Raw genomic sequence first — 16,626 nt, 5'->3', positions numbered from 1 at the left:
AGCAGCTTGGATTTCAACAAGAATACAGGCCAAATGAACCTAAATGAAAATTTACAAGATCAAAGAGAAACAGCTTGAGAATTAACCATTAATTTTGTTCTATCTATGCCACAACACCCTTGTTTAGTGGTTAATTCCCAGGGCTTTTCTTCTTACTACCTGCTCGCTCTCTCTCTCTCTCTCTCTTCCTCCCTCCCTCCCTCCCATCCCCCCCCCCCCCCCCCCCCCCCCCCCCGCAGTCCCTCCCTCTCTCCATAACGAAGACAATACAGATTACTGGAAAAACTTAAACAGAAAGTCCTCGGAGTCGGTGCACTGTTGAACCTCTTAAGATTGATATGCACAAGCAGATGCTGGCCTGTCTGGCCCTGAAAAAAATGCTTCCAAACCTTTGCTCAGATTGCCCAAAAGTCTGTGACTCAAGAGTTAAAACTATACCAATCTCCAGGTTTAACCACTTTCTTCTTTGGTACTTGGTTGAAACTTTTTTCATTTTGTTTTGTTAGCAGTTGTCTAAACCCATTCTATCCTTAAAACTAGATTTTTTTAGTGTACACAAATATTTCTTTTCATTTATTTATTTATTGAGACAGGGTCTTGGTGTATCCCAGGCTGGCCTCCAACTCTCTATAAGGCCAAGTATGACCTTGAACTCCTGGTACTCTTGTCTTTACTTCTCAAGTACTGGGATTACAGATGTTTGCCACCAAAGTAGGCTCAAAAATATTACTTAACTTAGAATCCCACAAAAAGTACGTATTGCCTATAGTAGAGGTGACATCATTTTCCTATAAAAGTTTGCTATTCTCATGACGGCGTACTTGAGAAAAACAATTAAAAGGAAGCAAGAATTGTTTTGACTGCAGAGGTTCAAGCCCAGGGTGAGTTGGTTGTATTGGTTTGGAGCCTGTGTCGTGGATACAGGTCCCCCAGGGGACTATGTGGTAGAGCAAATCCTGATCAATCCAGGGCAGTTGGGAATCACGAAAGGAGAGTGAGAGAGGTAAAGACCAGGGTCCCGATAACTTCCTTCTCCCGGGTTTCATCTCCTCAAGGTTCCACACACCCCAAAAGTACCACTGCCAAGCAGCCAAGCTTGCAACTCAGCCTTGGAGACCACTCAAGATCTAAACCATTAAAACCAGCATAATTCAGCTTGCTGCTTAAGGAGCAACAGTTTACCTATATGGAGACATGTGGTCACAATTGCTTCAAAGCATTCCAATACATGGCTCTATTCCTAACAGAATCTCCTTAGGAAGCAAAAAGCATGCTTGAACTACATAGAGCCGGCTCCCTTCTACTGGGTGAATCATAGAACCAGAAAGTTCAAGTGTGGCTGATTATATGCTGCAGTTTTCATCATTAGTAAACTCTCTCCATAAATCTAAATAAATTTTCCCCAAATCTCATTACTTTTAGTATCAAAATCAGGGATATAACCCAATTCTTCTAGCCTCATATGCAATTTGAAATATTAGAATAAACATAATCAAATACATTATGTCTCATGAATTACAGATATTAATAATTGTTCTATTTGCTTATTATGATGTTCATTAAAATTTCTTCTCTGAATATATGCTTACAGGTAAATATTCTGCTCCAAACCACCCAACTGCTTAGAAAATGTAATATTATCTGAATGCCCAGCTGAAGTTTTACTAACCCAAGAAACTTAAGCCTACTAGCTGCTGGTTCTATTCTTATGATCCATCCCATGGATTTTGTTTGGCAGCCCAATAAAAACCTCACATGTTGAAATAATTTATTTCTAAACCTAATATCCCTCCACAAATTCCTCCATATGATTAACTCTTTTTCCCTTTATTATCTCGTAGATGCTTTAACAGAATAGGAAAACTGCTCATTTCTCCAGTTGTGAAAATAAATTTAATAAGAGAAATTTGGGAGGGTAGAAAGAGAGGGAAGATAAAATGGAGAATTTGCTTTTGTGAATGTCTTATACATGGCTCAAGTAAGTTAAAGATGCTTTCCTAAGTGTTTTGTTTGTAATCTATTGATAACCCATTTAAGAATATGTTAAACACATTACATTCCAAAACCTAGTTCCAAACCCTTTGCTTGAACTTTTACATCAACTATCTATAAGCAATTCCCTAAACCACTGGCAAGTAAGTGGTGGGTGCTGACAAAATTGGTCCTTCATTCTGCCTCTGGAGCATTTACTATGTCTATAAAACTCAGGTTAAACATTTGTGAGAAAGGAGCTCTTTTTTCTTTTTTCTTTTTTTTCTGAGTGAAAACAAGGGGCAGGGCACATGGCTATTTGGGTTGAAATCAAGTAAAATTAACCAGGAACAGATGTTGGCATTGGCTCCTTCTCTGTCCCTGAGTTTCAGAAGCCCTTGTCCATAAAAGGAGCTACTGACAATACCTTGCAGAAGAGATGCTTGCTTGTGTTCAACACAGCCACATGAGAAGGAGGAAAGGCAAGAGAGGAGAGGGAGGAGGAGTGGGAGGAGTGGGGAGAAGAGGAGGAGGAAGAAGAGTTGGGGGTAGGAGGTGGGAGAGGGAGGGGAAATGAGAGGAGGTGAAAAACAAAGAGAAGCAGAGAGAAGATGAGGGAGGAGAGAGTGGAGGAGGATGGAGAAGAAGAAAAAGAGGAGGAGCAGGAGGGAAAGAGGAAGGGGGAGAGGAGTGAGGAGAAGGAAGAGGGAGGAAGGGGAAGAAATGGAAGTCCTTGCAAGTTCTGTCCACAATTTCTCTAGCTCCCAACACCAATAGTTGGAAAGGAATAGTAAGAGAGGCGTTGTAGAGACCCAAATCAAGCATGCTATCCTTCCTGGAACATGGACCTGAAAGCCAAGTGATCAGTACCAGATGACTGAGCTCTGACAAGGTTGACTGACAGTTCTGAAGACAGAAGAAGTAGGCTATAAATTATTGATGCGTTCATGGGAACACACAAAAGAGAAGCAAACATTGTCGTTGTATGCGCCAGTGGCCATGAACCTCTCCTGAGGTATTTTCCAGTCAGTACTGCCTTTTTATACCATGGGTTCCAAGCATCGAGTAAGTCTTGTAAAATGTAGTTCTGGTTACCACTGTTAAGTGATCTGTTTGACTGTTTACATTCCTGTCCCTGACATGCTTGGCCAGTGCCTTTTCATGAGAAACCAAGAGCATGTGTTTTCTGTGGCCACCAAAATCTCTCTGACCAGAGTATATCTATGGAGATTTTGAAATCTGTGTTTATACAAGGAGGTACATCCTCTGCATTGAACAGTACCTAAGCAACTATCAGTTCATCTGATCCCAGAAGGGAACAAATGACGACTATTTATTCTTTCTCACCCTATTTACACTTTCTAAAGTCCAAATAGAAGCACCAACAAATACAGCCTGACTCTGGGTAAACAGCCTCATGGTAAGATCAAACTGGACAAGATCTGAAGGTGTTTGGGCACACTTCCTGTGCACAATGGAACTTTAATGTTTATAAAGCACACAACTATTATGTTATATACTTCACTTCATTGATATATAAATAATAAATATTATGTGGTCGTGGGCTTTAGTGCCACTGTCAAATGTAAAATCCCAAAATGGTATTTTATGAGGGAAAAAAAAATAAGACTAAGGAGAATAGACTCCATGGGAGGCCTGTTCAGACATCCAAGTTCTGGATAATATTGACAAGGCTCATAAATTTGGAGAGGAAAACCCAGAATATTCCATAAAAGCTTTGGAAATAATTGAAAAGAATATTTGTACAAACTGTGATCTAATATCAAGAATTAATCAACAAAAGAAACAAGACTTTGTGCCAGAGTAAGCAAATTAACGTGATTGGAAACTCAGACGATCCCATTTGTCAAGGAAAACAGACTTGAGTTCTGATCCATTCTCTCTGTCCAACTTCCACTTCAGATTTATTCGATGAGAGCTCTTCTACTGGCACAGAACCTGGGCCCAGAAAGAGTGAAGTCACACAGGAGTATTGAGAGGAATGGTCAGTGAGGGGTTTTCTCTTGGAGTCCTCGAAACCCTAAGCATGAACTACATACAACCAAAGCAGAACCATATGAGACTTCGTGAAGATCAGATCCAATTCTATTGCAAATGCTTTTGCCTGTTGGAAAACCTCTTCCACCACAAGGCTTCATGTGCTGTGCAGAAGGAGTTGGGTCTCCTGATGGTGTGCAGCATCACAGGGAGCTCAGAACTGACGTGGTCACCACCATCTCTAGCAATGCTGCACTTTTCCTAAGTTCAGAGGAGTAAAAGGCCCGTCGGTGTCTAATCACCGGCTGCACTGGGTGGAAAGAGAGGGAAGATCCAGGAGTTGTGGGTGCTCCAGCCAAAAACTTCCCCAGGGAGAAAGGCAGTGTCCACAAGAAAGAGCTGGTGACTCTGGTTCTAGTTTTGATTAAGTCATTTCACAGCAAGTTTTCATTTCTGGAAAAAATTCCAAATATCATTAATTTAATTTCTCACGAGGAGATCCTGAAGCCAAAATGGTATGCAAGGATGTATTTTTCTGTAGGTCACCTAGTCAGCTGACCTCCAAAACGCTTTCAATGGCCCATAGCATACCACAGCTTATTCTTCTTAAATCTCCCTCTGTCTAGGCACACACATGTTCACACGGCATGCATGTAGAGGTCAGGGGACAACCCTGGGTGTCAGTCTTTATGTTTTATCCTGACTGAGACAGGGTTCCTTGCTCGTTGCTGCATACATCAGACTGGCTGGCTCACAAGCTTCCAGAGATTCTCCTGTCTCCACTTCCCACCTCAACATAGGAAAGTAGGGGTTACAGACACCCACAGTACTGTGTCCGGCTTTACATGGGTTCTGGGCATCTGGATTGCACCCCCTCACCTGAACAGCAGGCATTTTACCTACTGCGTCATTTCCCAAGCCTGGAGCTGTTCGGTGAGAAGTTCCCCCCATCAAAAGAAGAAAAGTCCTTAGAGACTTATGGACAGTTTAAAAGATATTTCTTTTGGGGTCCAACCAAAACATTCATACTGTCAAGTTTGATTCTGGGAATTCTCAAACATGCCCACATCCTCTATTAAGAAGGCTTCCATGTTTTCTGTCCCTCTTTCACATCGTCCCTTATTCTGCTATACCTGTACATAGCATGTTTTTAATCAACATATTCCATGTTTTGTTATGTATGTCAAAGCATAGACTTGGTCATAATTTAAGTAAAACATCTCTAGATTACTCAGCACACATATTAGTTATTCAATATACTGCTTTTGGAGATGTATCTTAAATTCATGTTGCCATTCTTGTCCCATAATATAAAAACAAACAATCTTGAGTCCCAAGAGGTGAAGTAACAACCCATAGACATACAGATGGTGAAAAGCCAGAACTCTGTGTTTTCCCTAAACTCAAACAGCTTCCTCTACTGATAGGCAAACTCTTTCAACAAAATTTGTGATGTATTTGGCAAACACATAACTTAGGTAGCTAAACACTCAGTACCCATTACATCAGTAAGCCTTCCCTAGCCCAAATATAAACTGTGTTCTAAAAGAAGGTTGCCTGACTTCTGAATTCAGTGTCCACTCTAGGTATATGTAATTGTGAATAGCTTATCTCAATCACACACAACTTGACAAGGTATATGCTGTTACGCCCATGTCATTCATAAACTGAGGTACAAAGAAGGTAAATGACTCTCTGACTATTCATAGTCAGGACAAGGGTCAAACCCAGGTGGACTATCTTTAAAGTCTTTACTTAAGTCCTCCAGTCTTCTTGCCCCAGGGAAATTCTAAAAGCTGTATTCAGCAAGTTACTCAACAAGTATTGGTCTTATAGACAACACAGAAAGTGTGAATTAAATTAAAGTAAGAATGCATATGTTTGTTACTAAACAACTTACTTTAAGAAATACTGGTTAATGGTGGCGTGAATCAGAAGGGGGATTTCTAGGCACAAATCAATAGATTCCAGTCTGTGCATTATTTATATCACTTGAATGAATACAGTAGGCACACATCATCCAGCTCACCAGTGACACCTCTCTGAAATTCTGCAAAGGGTTGGATGTTATAACTCCTCTCCTCCTCCTGTCTCCTTTTTAGCCACACTTCTTTGTTCCTTTTTAAAAGGTTTATTCATTTTTAGTCTATGTGTATGAGCATTAGACTGCATGCATATGAGTACCCCACATGCTTGCCTGGTGCCCACAGAGGCCAGAAGAGGGTACCGTTGGAACAGGAGTCATGACCCACCATGGGTACTGGGAACCAAACCCAGGTCTGCTGCAAGAGCAACAAGTGTGCTTAGCTGCTGAGCTGTGTCTTCTGGCCCCCTTTGTCCTTTCTTAAGCTTACTAAAAATTTGCCCCATAGAGTGGGCTTGCCATAATTCAGCCTTAGTCTGGTATTTCCATCCATCATCCTCTTCTCACATCATCCACATTAATAGTTGATGTTTGCTTGATTTAAATACGGAGTTTCAAAGAGCCTGCACAAATTCTTGGCAATTTCCCTGTTGCAAATAGAAGGATGACTCATTAGGGTCCCCTCTTCTAGCAAACGTACACCAAAGAAGCATGGTGTATTTTCAATGTCTGTAACTTCCAGGTGCTCCTAGAAAGAAAAGGAAAATGGAATAGGAGCTGCCTAACACTGGGCTGAGAAAAAGCCTTGCAATTGACAACAGGCTGAGCGATTTCCTAAAGACAGGTACAAGGAAGCATCCAAGGCTTAGAGCTGGAGGATGCGCCCTCTGCTGGCTCCCAGCCTACCTTCAGGGCTCTGGCATTCACAGCTGGAGTTTAAGAAGAGAGGAAGTGGAAAATACCAGTAAGAGGAAGTAGTTACTGGGCACTGGAGACAGATAGGTCGGCATCCACAAAAGAGCTCTTCCACACTGCAAGCCATGCCTCAGTCCACCTAACCCTAATCTCGTGCAGTTAGGGAAAACAAACAAGGCAGATTCTTGGGTGGACTGCAGAGAATGTGTTAGGGCTGCTGATCCCTGGCTGTGACATCCATTTGAAGGGGCAGGACATCAAAGCTACCTCTTAACCTTCACCATTGTTTATTAATGCTTTTCCCTGCTGAAAACAGTCGCTTTGGTATTATGCCTTGAACCACCCTTGAACTCATTTGGGAAGAAAGGGGAAGGAGGACACTGGGAAATAGTTTCTTTCAGACAGACATGCTGATGAAAAGTTGTTCAGCACACATCCAGATTTCTGTCTCTCGCTGAATTTTTAATCTTGTTTGTGTTGGATGAGTCCCCAACCTCTTGGTTTTTGACTATTGATATTTGTGGAGGGGTTATTTTATTCTTAAACTATAGATTTTGTCTGAAAGAGGCAGACACTGCACCTGGAAAAGTTAGCTGGAGAAACAATAATATTGTTTTATTAACTCCCTGGGTACAGTCCCTATTCCTCACAGCTTGCATGAGAGATTGTGCTCATAAGAAAACACATTTTCAGTGAGCAATTACAAGTTAGAGACTTCTTGCTTTGCTGAAAGGCATTGCTTTCAGATGGATGCCAAGGAGTGATGTTGTATACTCAAATGGGGAAGGACATTATGTGTTTCAGAACTGCCTAAATCACCCCTGAAATCTGCAGTGTGCAAAAGGGAGGGCATGTCTTCATGTAAAATTTAAAAGAAATACTGAGAAAATATCTCCCATAGCAACAGCTATTTCAGAAGTTCCAGTATGATTAACAAGTGTCTGCTTCATCTTTTCCTCCATTTAAAATCAGACCACAGCCTGCTGAATGAAAACAGGACAAAGACTTTCACAAAGAAGAAAAATTTTCTATGAACTTTTTTTCCTGATGAGTTCAATTATTGGCCATATTCATCTATTTTTAATTATTAGCCAACTAGGATGAAGTGAAGAGTCTGATTGCTTTAGAAAAATCATAAAAGATTATTAAAGCCAAAATAGTTTATTTTCATTAATATTTACATTGACCTGAGTTCCTTCATATATCAATTACTCGTCTCATTGCTGTGATCAAAATGCCTAACAAAAAGCAACTTAAAGAAGGGGAGTTATTTTTGGCTTACATTTGAGGGATACCATCCCTTACGGCATGGAAGGCAGGCAGGAGTGTCAGATACTGGGTAATGATGCTTTTACAGTCAAGAGGCAGAGAAAGATAAACAACAGTTTCTGGCTTACTTTGTCCTAGTTCATGAGCCCAGCCCATGAGAAGGTGCTGCAAACGTTCAGGATGGGTCTTATCTCTTCAGTCAACTTATCTGGAAATACCATCATTGACAAACCCAGAGCTGTGTTTCCACAGTGATTGCAAATTCAGGCAAGATGACAATTAAGATTAACTATCATACTAATACATCTGGAAAAGGAACAAATTTAAACGTATTGAATCATCATGAAAAACACATGAAATAACCACTTCTAAGAAGAAAAACACGTTAAAATACAATTACTAAGACCATTTGGAAATTAAAATATTTCCCTATGTTAGTTTCTAAAGTAAACTCCATAGATATTATCTTAATAATTAAGTAGCTTCCTTCGCTATCACTGTACTGAACTTCAGAAATGTAACTTCTACAAATGCACTGCATCTAAATGCAATGTCGGTGACATCAACTACCGTCTTAAAGTCTGCCTTTGAAGTGTGTGTGTTTAAAATGCAAATCAGGGACACAAATATTGTGTCTTGCTTACGAATGTCAGTGGCACTCCTTAGCATCTACTTCTATCTTTATTTAACAGCAATAACATGCATGTTCAAGAACTCTCAGAGAAAGCTGGGTGAGGTGGTGCCTGCCTGTTATTCCAGTACTTGGAAGCTAACACAGGAAGATGGCAAGTGTGAGGACAGCCAAGGCTACATAGAAAGACCCCGCCTTGTTGCATTTCAAGTTGGGGTAAATTCCCTTTTTGCTAACAACCAAAAAATTTGCTTGTGTCACAGGATTGTCTAAAAAAGTCTAATTTCAATTTTTGTAGCATGTAACCTAACAAACCTACTTTGCCAAGCATTTTGGAGAAAGAACTACTAAAATATTTACAGGTTTGCCAGACAAACAATATCTATGGCCAGGAGAGATGATTCAGAGGTTAGGAACCCTTGTTTTTGCAGAGGACCCAGATTCAGTTCCTAGCACCATGTGGCAGCTCCTAACTATTTGTAATTCTGTTTCCAAGGGATCTGGTGCCCTCTTCTGGCCTCCGGTGACACTGTGGGTACATACATAACATGCAGGCAAAATAACATTACAAATAAAATAAAAATAAATAAATTTTAAAAGAATATTTTTAAGTGCACATATTTGTTCTGCATCTGATTACTTCCAAATTTCCCAGAGTGTGCTTAGAACCCAAATTAATTTTTACAAGAATGAGTATGAAAAAAATAAATGAAAAACACAGGATGAGTGCATAAACAGCATCGCCAAAGCTAATCGTGTTGTTACAAAGCACCAGGATGACCCTAAGCAGTTGCAAATAACCATGTCTTTCCAACTTGGAAGTCCCAAAATCCAAACACCCCCATGTCTTAAGTTCTGTAGTCACTACACTCTCCTCTAGAAATAGAAACAGAACCACTCTGTATTTATGTCCCATTAGTGGCTAAGTTTTGCAAGTCAAGCCAAGAGGATTCCAGAAATGAAAGAGAGAGAGAGAGAGAGAGAGAGAGAGAGAGAGAGAGAGAGAGAGAGAGAAATAAAAGCTTTTGTATGAATCATCTGTTATGAGCCTCTGTAAATCTACATCATTACCAAAATATGACCAAAATTGCTATATAAATACCCAAGAATTGGAACAGAGGGAAGAAGGAGGGTATTATGTCAGATTTCAATTAGTTTGGTATAAGGAAGCAGCACTAAACTGGAAGGCCATGAAAAGTTTCAGTTGTTGAATTCCTAGTTGTTTTGTTTTGCTTTAGTTTTATTTAATGATATGTGTTGAGTTGAGCTTAAAACTGGTGCGGAAGATGCATAATCTGATAATGCACGATGTTACGGCCACAACAGTATGCAACGGTGCCCCAAACACACAACCATACACTTATTTAACATTAGGTGTGTGGCATTTTTAGAAAATATTAAGCCAAGAATATCATTCACTTTAATGGCAATCTTTAAAAAAACATGACTCCCCATTAATTTTTATACATGTTGACTTAATTTTTCTGTGGGACCTCCTCAGCCAAATTATACTCGGCACTTAAATTTATGATATAAATAGATACTTCAATTCCTTGAGTCTATGGCCATAAGTCACTTGGAAAAAGACATATTTTCACTTTTTTCTAATATTTTATTCTAAGTTTTTAAAATTTTTACTGGCAAAGCATTTAGAGGATATTAAATAGCAGTGGTTTATACCCTGTTAACTTGTTAATCATTACTCTGTTCCCTTAGTTACAATCAAATCGTGTACACACGTTCATACATTGCCTCTGATCCCCATAGGGTTTTAGAAAATGTTTTAACCGGATGTCATGGAAATTCTTGCATGGAATTTCTGAATACTTTCCATGCATGTATGAATTCATTCATATTATTCTAGGATTTCAAAAAATAATAAATGGAGCATGTCTTTTCATGGACATGTGCAATATTTTAGGAGAAATAACACTGGGAGTATGTGGAATGGTTAAACAATATGAAACACCATGTGCTTAATGTCCATTGTAAATGGTATACACCAGGAATCATAACAGGTTCTGGAGCCGAGCAGCAGTATGGAATAGAAGAGTTAACAAAAGACTGCCCAGAGGACTTGGACTGAATTGTGACATTTGAGTGAAAGGCCATCCCCACCTGGAAAGAAGCAAGACTTACTTTGTTCAATAACTAAAAATCATGATAGACACCTTATCTAAAACACAAGGGACACATAATGTTGTATGACAACATACTGCTGCACTCCGGGTTGATTTATTTGGAACTGCACCTGTTAGCTAGGGTAAAGAATGGTGTGTTTGAATTCTGCATGATCCATGTGTAGACGTAACCAGCCATCTTATTAAATAAGAAACACAGAACCAATGCAAAGAAGAAAGCCAAGAGATCAGAGCTAAGAGCCTTACCCGCCTGCTGCAGCTAGCCTCTTCAGCCAAGAGACCTCTCCGAAAGAGACCTACTTCCTTTCTGTTTGTCTTTATATAGACTTTCTGTTCTGCCTTCTCATTGGTTGTAAAACCAACCACATGACTGCCTCGTCACTGTCTGTTGGCTGTATCCTTGAACACACAGAGATCTACCTAGCTCTGCCTACCAAGTGCTGGGATTAAAGGCATGCACCACCACCACCCAGCTTTTGCTATGGCTCTAATAGCTCTGACCCCTGGGCAACTTTATTTATTAACATACAATTAAAATCACTTTTCAGTACAAATAAAATACCACCATATCCATGTGTGTAAAATTTAATGACAAACAAATCTTAACTATGAGGAGAGGTGTTAGACCTGGTGACTAGTTTTAGACAGGATGTTACATCCAAATACATAACCTTAAATGTAATTGATATTGACTGGGATGGAGAACAAGAAAATCCACTGGAGTGTACAAATATTCTGTGTTCTGACCTAAGTGGTGGGGATTACACAGAGGCAAAATTTCACTAAGCCCTACTCTTGGGGTTGTGCACTTATAAGTCACATGGTATTAGATAAATGAATAAAGATTGTTATCTGTGAGAGAAAACAGAGTTATTAGGATAACAACTATTGAGCAGTGGAAAATGCTTATGCAGTTGTCTATCCTAGCTCCAGCCTTCACATATTAGGGACCCAGCTCCAGGCAGATGCTGTGGGTCTCCTTATTCCTCAGACTTCATTGGCCACTGGCGTACAAGGATGGAGGTAGCAGAAACAGGGAACAGGGTTCTGACACTGTGGATATGACACAGATAGTCCTCTGGGAGATGAATTCAGTAAAACAACTCAACTTTATTCCAGAGTATGGGGAATATAAAAGGTTGGGGATGGTAACTGGAGAATTACCTAATCTGTATGGTACAGCACACTCTATCATAAAGCTGGGTTAGTGGCAGCATGGCCCTTTGAAAATAGCTGGAGCATGTTACTTAATTACCATGTGGTCAGCAAGGGTAGAGTGTTTGCAGGAAACTATGTCAAGGGTCATCCTTGAGATAAGTCAGGCATCCAGATGCCTAGAGACTCAGGATGCCTAGAGACATCCTCCAAATAAGGGCAGGTAGAGAGCAGGAAGCCTTGCTGGGGAGGGGGGACTTCATGTTGCTGAGCTTGGAGAAAGCTGCCAGGCCATGGTAGACTGCAACATTTGACCAGCAGGGCCTCCCAACAGATGCAGAAAAATTCCCTACATCCACAGACACTCATTGGGGACACAGTGACTGCTGTTGAAAATTTTTCCATTTCTCTAAAGTATATTTCATATGCCACATTTTACTTTTTAAAAACCCAGACATTCTACTGAATTCTTTATAATATTTCTATATTATTGCTTACATTGATCATATTTACTTTTCATCTTCCTTCTTGGTAACTTTGAACTAAATTGTTCCAATTTTTTCTTATTAACAATACTATTTTTCATACTTATCTATAATGTATTTTCCCCAAAGATGGTATTGTATATGTCCAAAAAGAATTTTTTATTTCCTAGAAATACAGTAAATAGACCTGTTCTAGACTTCTGTTCTGGTTCTTCCATTCTTGAGACAGACCTTTGCTGAGTGGTTGTATATTAATCATATCTCATGGTCTAGAAAGGAAAAGATAAGCTGGTATCAAAATGTATGGCATAGCTTTGGGTGGATATGTCTTTCCACATTTCTCACTGATCTTTCCCAGAGTAGCTTTTATATTGGAATCACCTTCCCTATCCGGAACAAATACCCTCCCACTATTCTCAGATACTTCCATGGCTTTGACAAGAATACCCAGTGAAAATTTCTAAGACCTTTTCCTCTATTTTTTCCACCCAAATAGCTCTAATTTAAATAGACTCAAAATAGAAATCTTTACATTTTTTACATGAAATACAAGTCCTCGTATCATGATATTGGTGCACAACACACAGAATAATTCATCATTTCATTCATAAGCAACTTTAAAAGATTCTCATTCAAGTATTTCTGAAATAAAAGATAGAAGGCACAGGTTCGTTTGGTGAATTCATATTCACAGACAATGGGAATCCCGGTTGCTGACTTTTACAGGTAGATTATTTTACCTATATTTTTGAGATGTGATACTCTGACAAGATCTATTCCAGAAATCTTCAGACGATTCATTTATAGTGAAAAGAAGACGAATGCCAGAACTTTGCTATTCATAGAAAACCTATTCATGAGCCAATTTGTTTCATATTCTTGTGTTCTGATATAATTCTATCAATTCATATGAAGGCAGGATGAGAGAGAGAGAGAGAGAGAGAGAGAGAGAGAGAGAGAGAGACCTCTGCTCCATGGCATCATGGAAAACTCTTTACTCTAGATGCATTGTGCCAAATTTTTTTCTACCTGCCATTTTATATCTACACACACACACCCTGTTCATCCTGCACTGGATCTCAGGAGTCTGATTTGGATGAATCTTTTCAAGGCTTGTATTTACTCTCTTTTAGTTTATGCTGGGTAGCCCATGGGATCATGGGTAAGACACTTGTAAAAGGAAGAATGAATGTGAGCACTTTTCTGCAGTTCTTTGTGAGGATGATTGTATTAGCTCACTATATGCTTTGAGTGACTGCCATTTCCTATTTGGTTGCTTTCCCTAAAATTTTTACAAAGTCTTCAGATTTTGTCAACATCACCTTCCCCTGCTCTTGTCTCAAGCACCTACTCTAAAAATAGCAATACTCTTCATCAATACTGGTCGCATACACCCATATATCTTCCCCATACCCTGACTATATCTTTCCAAGTAACCTGTTTGATAAATTCTTGAAATTTGGTGTTATTTCATATTTTATATGGAGACATCAAAATTGATTTGCAATGAATTAATGAGAATTACTTTGGAAATTTGGTCCATCTTGAAAGAAGAAATGGGTATGTTTCTCCCTCTCTTGTCCATACAAGGTAGTGGAAGTGGACTATTGAGTACTAGACTGTTGTCTCAACCTGATGGTCAATCTAAGCTTCTTCCCAAATCTCTTGAAGGCATTGATCTATTTCAAGCTAAAGTTTTTTATCCTAACTCAAAAAGAAAAGAAGAAAGAAAGGGAGGCAGGGAGGAAAGAAGGAAGGAAGGAAGGAAGGAAGGAAGGAAGGAAGGAAGGAAGGAAGGAAAGGAGGAGACATTGAGGTTGAAGAAGGCTCAGAAGTTGAGAGCAATTGCCCCTGCAGAGGACCCAGATTTGATTTCCAGCACACACACACACATACCGTGGCTCACAATCATATATAACTCTAGTTCTAGAAAATCCAATACCCTTTTCTGACAACCAAGGGCACTGCCTACGTGTGGTGTGCTGACATACATGCAGACAGACCGTTGGTACACATTGAATTAAATTTAAGAAAATTTTCAGTGACATCTGAGATTTTTGTCTAAAACCATTTCAGAGAAAATTATTTTAAACCATAGCCTTCTGATAGTCAGTTAATATCAATTGCTGTGTGCCCCCCCCCCCCCACATAGTAGAATTTATGAACTAGTGATGAGGATGACCAACGAGAGTGGCAGCCCTGTTGATAATTAAACTGTGCTTTTCTTAACATGATGCCAATAACGTTTCAAGTCATATGTAACTGAAGTTCTTACATCTGCCTCTGAGATCCCTTGCTCTCCCATCTACAGTATCCTCCACCCCACTGGAATCCTTTGTCTCCCAAGAAAGACCTGCTGAACCACCCATTCTTCATGTGGGCATCAGCAGAAAGCTTGCATCCACTTACCTAAGCCCTGAAGCAAAATGTAAGTCACTGAAGTAAGACACAGACTGGAGAAATAAGAACTAGAATTGTCTGATTCTATTAGAGGTGGGAATTAAAGGAGAGGAGAGAGCCACCGAGGACTCTAAGTTGAGACTAAGGGGGGAAATTTGGCACCGGGAAGGTTTTACTTTGACAGGCACTAAGGTTGAGCAAACAAAAGCATAAGAAATGTACAACCAGCAGCTAGAACCAAGAATGTGGGCATCATGGGAAACAAGGAGGGCAGAGATGATGAGGGTGACTCCTAAAGGTGAAGAGGTCATTCCAGATGCCAGTGACAAGAACAGCAGTGTGAGAGAAGGACCTTGGAAATCCTGTGTGTAGTGCACTGGGGAAGGTATGCACCCACAGGAGAGGAGCACCCTGACAATGCTCTCTCTACGTTTTATCCCAGGCTGCCCTCTGCCTGTCTCACATGTCACCCAGAGATTTATAGGCACTATCTCAGGGAAGTGGCACAGTTCTTTTAATAGTTGTATGCCGTGAGCTTCTTTCCTGGTCTGAAAATGGTGCCTTTTAATTAGGCAATATGCAATTCTCTTCCCAAAGTCTAGAGAGGTCCACAAATAGAACTTCTCAGTGCTTTCTACATAGATGGATGCTAAGCCTGGGAAAACAGGAAATTCCATTTACATACTTACATGTGCTCCGAAATAAATCTAGCTCCTGACATTTCTGTGCTCCTCTGTGAAGACCCAGCCATCTCTTCAATATCCCTTTAAAGCAAGGAATAACCAATTCTGCAAAAGACTTGTGTGTCCAAGGAAGCTTGGAAACAGCCTTCTTCCCTGGCTACCATCAAATTAGTTACACACCAAATTGAACCATGATAGAAGTGCATCAGAAGCCTGGAAGCATAAATATAGAAAGGGTGGTGCTAGGATGCTTCTGGTAGCCACAGATGCAGCCACATAGTCTAAGACAGTACTATCACTGGACCAGGTATCTTGAACATGACACAGATTGATTTATTGAGGGTTTTCTTTATGCCAGTCAGTATGTTCAATGCTTTCCTGATATTTTCTATTTAATAATCAAAATAATACTCTGAATACCAAATTATAAAGTTCTATTTTTAAATGAGATGTTTAAGACCAAATAAGAATTCAAAGCTGCATGATATAAAATATATACATTGTTGAGTTATATATTCAAGGAAATAAAATCAAGGAGATATGTTTAAGTGGTAGCCACACTCTCTCACATTTATTTAATCACTGTTTACAACACCCAAGGTGAATAACCTAAGTGTCCATCAAGGGATAAATTAATGAAGAGATTTTGGGGGAGTGTACACAAATAGAATACTATTTAGCCAAAAAGGAAAGAATCTTGTCATTCATGAAATATGAATAAACCTAGAGGACATTCGACTATGTAAAATAAACTCTATATAAGAATATAAATCCTATACGGTCTCCCTTATGTTTGGAGTCTAAAATGCTTGAACTCATGGAATCAAAAGCATAATGGTAACTGGCAGGGTCTGAGGAATTGGGAGTGATATTTATAGGGTGTAAACTTCTTTTTTGTACCCTGTAAATATAATCTGTTCAGTCCATATAATGTTACTTGTATGTATATATGTTTCCAGAGCTGACCCTTTAGCACTGGGCAACCAATTGGCACACTCTTCACTAGTGGGTTGACTTTTAAGGGAAAAGAGAGTTGTACATCTCTACTCAGAGGCAGAGTCCAGTATTCTGACTAGGTGACTATAAAGCTTTCCCTTGGTGGCTCTCCAACATC

At 39.7% G+C, this 16,626-nt stretch overlaps 1 protein-coding gene across 1 annotated transcript in view; it reads right to left on the bottom strand.

The window, feature by feature from the left end:
• Positions 1-251: 251 nt before the first annotated feature.
• Bckdhb (branched chain keto acid dehydrogenase E1 subunit beta) overlaps positions 252-16,626 on the bottom strand; it is a 297,770-nt gene continuing 281,395 nt past the window's right edge. Inside the window, exon 11 of the mRNA XM_052715541.1 lies at positions 252-4,422. The gene's annotated coding sequence lies outside the window, so the exon portion shown is untranslated. The remainder of the gene's footprint in view (positions 4,423-16,626) is intronic.

Source organism: Peromyscus californicus, unplaced genomic scaffold, assembly GCF_007827085.1.
Source record: "Peromyscus californicus insignis strain IS unplaced genomic scaffold, ASM782708v3 Scaffold_11__1_contigs__length_118956290, whole genome shotgun sequence".
NCBI lineage: Eukaryota > Metazoa > Chordata > Mammalia > Rodentia > Cricetidae > Peromyscus > Peromyscus californicus.
This window is presented reverse-complemented; position numbering and strand designations above follow the sequence as displayed.